Raw genomic sequence first — 8,750 nt, forward strand, 5'->3', positions numbered from 1 at the left:
AAGATACATTTCATCTAATAATTTTGATTCTAAAGCCAGGATTATAGTGGTATAGGAAGCCCCTATACCACTGTTGCCATTGTGCCACCCGGGGTGCACAGTGTCCTATCTCTGGTTATTTCCTGTCCATCCTTGGTGATGGCTTTTCTGCCTTTGGTGTTCCAGGGCACACAGCATGCCTGCTTGGACCAGGACCTCCAATTTCTCTGGTACTTCACCCAGCACCAGCATGGGGTTCTGCCAGTCATCTGCCCTGTGCTACCTCTACTTGGATCTATGTATACCACATGTCTTGGTTTCTATTCACTTCAGTTATTGGAAATCAAACCCTTTCTGTCTTTTTTTTAGTTTGGTGTGTAACATAGTCTTTGTTGTGGCTTGTGTCTAGAAGTCTCTCCAAATCCTCAGGTAGTCATAGGTGGGGTTTTCAGAAGTTAATAAGAGGCTAAATTTAAACCAAAGCAACCAGACTTCTTAAATATGAGCCCTTCTTAAAAATGAGCCCTTAAATATAGTACCTGTACACCTCAGGGTTCGCCAGACTGGTCATCTTTCTATTGTCAGGAATATCTAAAACTGTATTGAGGATCTACAGAAAATGATGAGATATAATCACAAGTTAAGTAATAGCGACTACTTGGGGTTTTGCCAGGAAATGAACTGTATGTTGCATAATGTTGTGTTTTAAGAAGTTCTGGGAAGGTCTCTTGGCCTCCCAAGATATTTCCCATTACCTGAAGTAGGTGTTAAATTCCTTTCAGTAGGGAAACATTTATGAATCTTCCAGGAGCACTGTAACCTTTAAATCATTATTAACCAAGACTAGTTCACAGAACCCCCTATCTCTCACTTCAGTCATTCATTAAATATCTTCCTAGCTAGTGACTGTGAAATAAAGCCTCACTTCCTTTTTATATATACATGGTTTGCATAAGTGCCACCTTGCATTCACCTCTACAGGTGTTGAGATTGCCTGCACAGATGAGTCCTGGTTGAAACTTGTCCTCTGAGACCAGTATGTGGCTCCAACCACAGCCCCACAGCTCTGCAGACCTCTCTTGCCTTTCCAGTCTCCGCTTCACTTAAGCAGTTGCTTTTCCCTGTCCAAGATTTACTCCAGGCTTGGAAAAGAGGACTCTGCTTACTTCCGTACAAAAATGGCTAGGACAAGCCTATAGCAATTCACCAGATTATTGAAAGCTTAGAGACCATGAAAAGGAATTATGATGGGGAAGCGAGGGAGTGGTCTATTCCCTTATGACAAGAGTTGACTTTGTGCCCACCAAATACTCACTAGAAGCTAGTAATGAGAACTAGTTCTTCGCTTAACTACAATGTATTATTGGTTGAAAATTGCTGAGTCATTTTAAGTGTTTTCACCACCAAAAGATGATATGTATGTGAGGTAATGGATCTATTGATCACCTTGGTTTAGCCATTCCACAATGTGTGCTTAAATCAAAACATCATGTGTTACATAGTAAGTATATATCACTTGTCTGCAAGCATGTTCATTTTTAATCTGTTCTCCAGCATTAAGTCAATGGTGGTCAGACTCCAGACCCTCCTGCCCCAAGTCTCCGTGAATGAGTGTCTGGGAAAGAACACATATCTCTCATTAATAAGGCAACTTTCCAATATAGGGAAATTTGAATATAGATTTAGGAAAATAACCTGTCCTTACTGTTATTACTCTGATATAAAGCAGATCCAACCACATTAGTAAATGAAACATTAATCTTTTATTTTAATCTGCAGCACCCAAACTTGACGTTTCTACTGCATTCAGATCTTCCAAAAACAACTACCTTGCTGGGCTTGGAGACAGATCACTCTGAACATGTGCAACCTTGTAGCCAGAAAATTAACATCATCAAAATTCTTGCCTGGGGATAGGTTGGACCACTAAGAGCTTACCATACTGAATGAAAAAGTAGACAGAAACAAGAAGAAGCTGGTAACATCTCCTTTAGAGCACAGCAGAATGGTGCCAGTGGAAGTGGAGTTCAGAATCAGCAGGGGTGGATTATAGTGGGCATGGCAGGAAGTGGAGTTCAGAATCAGCAGGGGTGGATTATAGTGGGCATGGCAGGAAGTGGAGTCCAGTAAACAGATGCCAACCCGAGGATTACTTCCTACTGAGAGAGGGTCCCAGCCGGCAGATCTCCTCTCTGGTGGCCTGTGCCCCTACCCCCCCTGTTACAGACACTGAGTCATTCCCAGGGTGCCAGCTTCTCTGGGGAGTCTGAATTCTTCTTCTTCACTGTCTACACCTCATCTCTTTCTGGGCCTTACCCTGTGCCATCCTGCCGGTCATTCCTCCCTGCATTTGGGGGGTCCCTACAGCAGCACAGTGGGCAAACTTCTCTCAAAAGGGCCACCTACATAGTAAATATTTCCTTTTGAGGATCGTATGGCCTGTGATCGCTGCCACAGCTACTCTGGTGTCATATTAAAAAGGAACCGTAGGCAACACAGAAACACAGGGGTCTGGCTATGTTCCAATAAACTTTACAAAAACAGGATGCGGGGCTGGGCTGGACTCCCAGGCTGTAGTTTATTGATCTGTGATCTGGAACTATATGCTTTAGTGTTCATACTCATTTAGCACTATGATTTTGGATTTCTCTTTTCTTTTTCTGTCTCTTAAGGATTCCTACTAATTTCTTGTGAGTTTAGTGTCTGTGTGTAATTAATCTAGATCCAGATGATTTGGAGATGACAGAGGGTTTTTTTTTCTTCTGAGACAGAGTCTTGGTATACAGTTTAGGCTGGCCTTAAACTCATGGTGATCCTCCTGCCTCAGCCTCCTAAGTGCTGGGATTACAGACCTGTGCCACCACACCAAAAAGAGGGATTTTTATAACACCTAGTTCTGTGTCTTGTTGGAAATATAGGTCTGGTCCGTCTTTTTCTCAGTAATGCCAGCCTTCTGTGCCATTATGTTTAAGAAGTCTTCTATGAAATAGCCAGTGATAGACTTTTAACTGATGAGTTACATCCATTTACCTTTACTGTGACTACAAGTACATTTAGAATTATTTCCACCACATTGTGTTTTATTTCCTGGATACTGTACCACTTCTATTCTTTCCTTCTCCTTTCTTTCATTTACTCCATAAAACAAGTTTTGTTAGAACAGTATTCTCCCTGGTAATAGAATTTTAAATTGACAGTACTTTCCCTCAGAACTCTGCCAGTATTGTCTTTAAGATAACTGATAATATTCTAGACTCTGTGGTTGCTATAGAGACATATGCTTTCAGTCTAAGTGTTCATGTAAGAAATCGCTCCCTTTCCTTTTATGTTTACTCAGCATTTTCTCTTTGTTTTCTGAAACAGTCTCACTACATTTGTGTTTTATCTTTATTTACCCCGTGTTCTTCAAATAGTCATGTCTTTTACCAATTCCGGAAATTTATGAATCATATTTTAATATAGCCCCTTCACTGTTCTGTCCATTCTTTAAGTCTGGGGCTTCCTTCAGAAATATACTAGATCTTTTCTCTTTATTTTCTGTGTTTCTTACTGTTGTGTTCATTTTTTTCATTTCTTTCTGTGCTACATTCTTGGATTTTTTTCCCCTTAATTCTACTCTTTCCTCCTTCAGCATGTCTCACCTGTTATTTAACTCGCTGGCCAACTTTTCTTCACAATTAGATTTTTAAAAAAATTTCTGAATTCTCAAATTTTCAAATCTTTTTGAAATTTCAAAATGTCATTTGGAAATAAAAGTTTGACCATTGGTTTATATGGTTCTTTTTTCCTGATACATTTTAGATACACATAGTGATGACATCCATTAGAGGGAATTTGTACCTGTATGTAATATAGCTTGCTCCTTACCTTCCCACTCCCTCCGCTCCCCTGTGCAAACACCCCTGTGTAAATGTTAACTCTGCCACTCATTAGATTTCTGACCTGGCACAAGTTACTTAACCACTCTGAACCCACATTTTTTCATTGTGAGAAAATAGTAGTATCTGATAATCCATTAACAATTGTGTTGTTATGAGGACTGAATCACTAGTACAGTACGTGCAAAGCACTAGGAAGTGTGCTCAGCATGTGGTCATTGCTGTCCACTATCACCATTTGTGTAGCCTTACCTGCCTGTATTTCTCCTTCTGTGTTTCAATTACTTCTGTAATAGCTTTAATCATCTTAAAGCTTTGCTCAGCAGTCACTTTTTAAGTCCCATGCTAGTTACTTGTTCTTTGGTCTAATCTTCTCATGTCTTGGGCCAATGGACCATGATTCGCACAAAAATTATTACATTCTTATTCCATGACTTTTTGTCATGAACTTATCTCAACTTATTTTGTGAGAATCCCCTGCCCCTTAAATGTATCTGTTCCCCCACATGCTTTTGCATTTATAATACTAGGAGGACCAGGAGGTTTTCTAACCTATGACCAAATTTTCTGTTTACATATTTTAAATAAATATTTTTGAAATATAATATAAATTCAAACTCTAAGTCTTAAGACATGGAGTAGGATTTCTTAGGCAATTCTATGTTATTTTTCACGGGTTGCTAGGCAGAGAAAAACTAGATTCACTAGTGTCTTCTGTGCATATGTGAAGGATTTTTCTGTTGATCTTGGTTCCAACACTCCTCCTCACCCCACATGAGACCTTGTGTCTACAGGAGCTCTAATCCAAGCCCCCACCTAGCAAGGATAAGCTGAAACCACAGCTCTGGCCTTCAATTTCCTCTATTTTCCTAGCATGATGTGATTCTGTTCCAAAAAGATTTCTTTTATAGATGTTTGCTTTGGGGCATATTAGTGCTCCATCTTGCAAAACCCCAATAGAATTCTTCCTTCTCATAATACTATTTCAGAGCTATCTTCCTTCCTTATAAGTCTCCTTCTTTCTCAATATTTCTGTTTTGTTTTTTCTTATTATCTTCTTCCACTTCACACTAGTTTCTTTCTTCCTCTGGTGGTATATTTTGGCCCCACATGAAATGACAATCTGAAAAGATAAATAGAATTATTAGTTGGCTTTCTACTGTTATTGAAACACCAAAGCATTTGCATAAGGGCAGTGCATATTGGGTTGATGCTGCAAAATTTCATTTTAAACCCATAGACTTTGATCCTGTAGAAATCTTCGCTAGTATCTTTGTTCTTCTGCTCTCTCCAGTGAGTCTTTTAGAGTTAATCATTCTTTCTGATAGCTGTTGATGTGTTAGTCATACCTTCTCACTGCAGTTCTGACTCTCATGAAGAGTGCTTTGAAGAGTAATTTTGGCCATCTGCATTGTCTTGAGCAAGAGAGGCTGATGCTAAAATTGTAAGAACATTAAGTCGGGGTCAGAGGTATAGCTCAGTGGGAGAGCACTTTCCCAGCATGCAAAAGGCCTTGGGTTTGAACCTAGCGCCAGGGAAGAAAAGAACATTAGGTGAAACAGTCTGCCTGCTGCTCCCAAGCCCTCTGCTCTGATTCCCCACTCTCCAGGCAGCTCTCTCACCCTCTCAGAGCCTTCATATAGAAATGCCAACCTTCAGGTATAAGTACCAGGATATACAGCATCAACTTGTTCCTAAAAATTAGTAAACTAGAGCTAGGTATTTTTTTTAAATCACAAAGCAGATTACACTGAACCTTTATCTTTATATCATAGTGAACTATATGGAGTATTTATGGTTTAACCCTTTCTGCGTGCACAATTCAGTGACATTAAGTACATTCCTGTTTTTGTTCAACCATTACCACTATCCATCTCCAGAACTTTATTTTTAACTTTCTCCCCCTTTGTCAGCTTTGGGGGTTGGATCCAGGGCATTTCTTGTATGGGCTAGACAAAGACTCTACCACTGAGCCATACCCTCAGCTCTTCTGAACCTTTTCATTGCTCCAAATTGGAAATCTGTTCTCATTCAGTAGTAACCCTTCTTCCTCTTTCCTTCAGCCCTTGCCTCCCTCTACCTTATTTCTCTCTGAATGTGATGACTCTAGGAAGCTCAGCTAAGTGGGTAAGTGGAATCATTCAATATTTGTCTTTTTCTGTCTTCTTTCACTTAGAATAATGTCCTCAAGGTTTATCCATCCTGTGTGTACATCTGAATTTCACTGAGACATTTTAAGGAATTCCTTTTGAAGGAACTGCATTATATATATACATATTTTTTTCTTTTCTGGAAAGATAATTTTGTATTAGCCACAAAACTATAAACTTTTTACCTACATAGACACTGAGAATACTGCTAGCATCACTCACCATTTAAATGCCACTCCTTCCTACAACTACTGCCTGGCTGTCACATTCGAACTTTCCTTAGTCTTTCAGCTGAACATTCTGGAAACACCTCATACTCACATGAAAAGGAAGTTTTACTTTGAAATATGTAAGCTGCTTAACATATTAAGAAATTTTGGACCTACTAACCTTCTCAAGTAAGAGGAGCTTATTAATATAAAAAGAAAATAATGAATTTGGAGGCCTCATCTTATCTCTAAACCATCTCTATTCTTTACCTTCTGGATATTGTGAAATGTAGCTGATTCAGTTTGGGGCACCAGCATACAGGCACAGCTGTTTTGGGGGGCAGTTTTTTGTCAGTATTGGCGATCAAACTCAGGGGATGCTCTATCACTGAACTATATACCTAGTCATTTTTTTAAATTATTTTTTTATTTTGAAACAGGCTTTCACTAAATTGCCTATACAGGCCTCCATTTTGTGATTCTCCTGCATCGGCCTCTTGAGCAGTTAGAATTGTAGATTTGTGCTACTGGCTCAGGCATAGTTTCCTGTTACTGGTCTTCATCTCAACCTCAGTGTACCTCTTCCCGCTTACCCCCAGCACACCTCTGATGGGCTTTGCTCTCTGCCACTCAGTGACTTCCCATTGCTTGCACAATAAAGCCTGATGATCAGGGCTGTATACAGTAGACTCTCAGATCCACCCAACTCAGATTCTTCACCGTCCTAGGTTTCTCCTCTCCATCTCCCTCCTTCCTCTTACAATAATGCCTTTTCCTTTGATGGCATCACCTTCCCCATAGTCTCTATCAACATCATGGCCCTTAAATACATCTCATCCTCAAGTATTCACCTTGTTGTAGAAACCCTTTCATATCCTCCAAGCTCCATTTGATCACTGGCTTTATTGACCCCTCAGAGTGCAGCTCTCTCTCTCTGTCTCTTTTCGAGTCTATCAGATTATTCTTTGAGATAAAATCATTCACATATTATCTTAGTGCTTTAGACATTCTAGGTTGTAAATTTCTTGAAGAAAGAGACTATATCTTTTTTTATATTTTTCTATCATTTGTTTGCTTTCTTGGAGTGAACTTGTGGGACTGCAGCCTTAAACCAATCATGAAAACCACATCTCTAGAACATGAACCCTTTGGGGTCTCAGCAGAAGGAAAGAGATGACACCAAAAGTAGACCCTTGAAGTGTTTGAAACAGGTCCAGCTAGGGAATTGGTGTCCACTGCTGATTATTTACTTAAACTGAGACTTGGATGACATCTTATTTTGCCTCATCTTGAGTTTCTGTTGGTTGAAGTGTTGAGAGGAAATGTAAATGTAAAGTAACTTAAATTCAGATGAGAAAGAAAGTCATTTGGAAACAAAAAGAAGAATCCAAAATTTTGAAGAGCTATTCTTCCTAAGACGGGATGGGACAAAATCAGGTAATATAGATAATTTCTGTAACTCTGAAACATCCATGTGATTAAATGTCAGCAATTAAACTACTGTAGAAAGCAATAGATTTTCCAAGAAATTTAGGAAAAATATACAATCTTAAATTATTGCCTTTCATCACAGTAATTAGACTACTCCTCTACAAAATGTATGACACACCACTGCCCCCAGCTTGTAACTCATTTCTTTTTGAAACGAACAAAGATATACTTTAGTCATTAAAGATGAGTTTACTTAGCTCCAAGTGTGAGTTTAACATTGTAGGCAATATCTCCAAAATATCTAGTTGCGGTATGTCCAGAGGCACATAGGATTCTGGAAAGGAGCAGTTTAGCTGTATAAAACTCAGTATGTGTCAGAAAATTTTAATCTTCTTCCATGATAGGATGTCAGGACCTGTGGCTTAGAGGCAAGAAACAGAGGCCATTTGTCTGTCTTTTACTCCCAATCTTCAATTCTGTCATACATGTGGTGCCCAGCGGCAGCTAGCAAAACAAGATGAACACAGTATTTCTCAAGCTGCAAGGCCTGGAAAGGTCATGAGAATTTTTAAATACAGCAAAATATTTTTGTAGAGAATAATTTTTCATAAATATATATATGAATAGCTGTGATGACTGTATTGCTGATGTCTGATGGTGTATTGAAATGAACAGTTAATGCTCACAAGTTTTTATGTTCTGATCGACTTTGCATGCTTGTGTCTGGGGGTCTGAGCAACTGATTTGAAGGTAACGGTATGCGATGGAATTACAATGGTGAACTCCTACCATCTTGTTTAGTGAAACACTGTATTATGTCTAATGTTTTATTGAAGAATTATTTTCTTATTCTCTTTAACGGTTTGAGCAATCTTTCATTCTTACATCTGATAATCTGAGCAATATAGTTGAGGATAGTGATATGCAATGTAACAACCTCTGTGATTTGTATTAATTTGTCTTGAGACCCTATATCACTTTGAATGTTCTTGCTTTGATTTGTTTATGTTCGTGATACTGGTATGCTGCTACTGTTCTATTCTGTTTGTTTGTGTCTCGTGTACTACTGTCTTTAAAATAAAAAAGGAATAATTTTTAAAGGT

General features: G+C 38.9%; 1 protein-coding gene across 8 annotated transcripts in view; it reads right to left on the reverse strand.

The window, feature by feature from the left end:
* Positions 1-1,723: 1,723 nt before the first annotated feature.
* Positions 1,724-8,750, reverse strand: part of Upp2 (uridine phosphorylase 2) — a 50,406-nt gene continuing 43,379 nt past the window's right edge. For 4 of the 8 annotated variants that reach the window (XM_013518721.1, XM_013518720.1, XM_013518726.1 and 1 more), the window contains 2 exons: positions 5,207-8,151; positions 1,724-4,980 (listed from right to left, as the gene is read on the reverse strand). The gene's annotated coding sequence lies outside the window, so the exon portion shown is untranslated. The remainder of the gene's footprint in view (positions 4,981-5,206; positions 8,152-8,750) is intronic. The other 4 variants (XM_013518724.1, XM_013518723.1, XM_013518722.1 and 1 more) reach the window with 4 other exon arrangements.

Source organism: Chinchilla lanigera, unplaced genomic scaffold (genome assembly GCF_000276665.1).
Source record: "Chinchilla lanigera isolate Chin_1 unplaced genomic scaffold, ChiLan1.0 scaffold00048, whole genome shotgun sequence".
Lineage (NCBI taxonomy): Eukaryota > Metazoa > Chordata > Mammalia > Rodentia > Chinchillidae > Chinchilla > Chinchilla lanigera.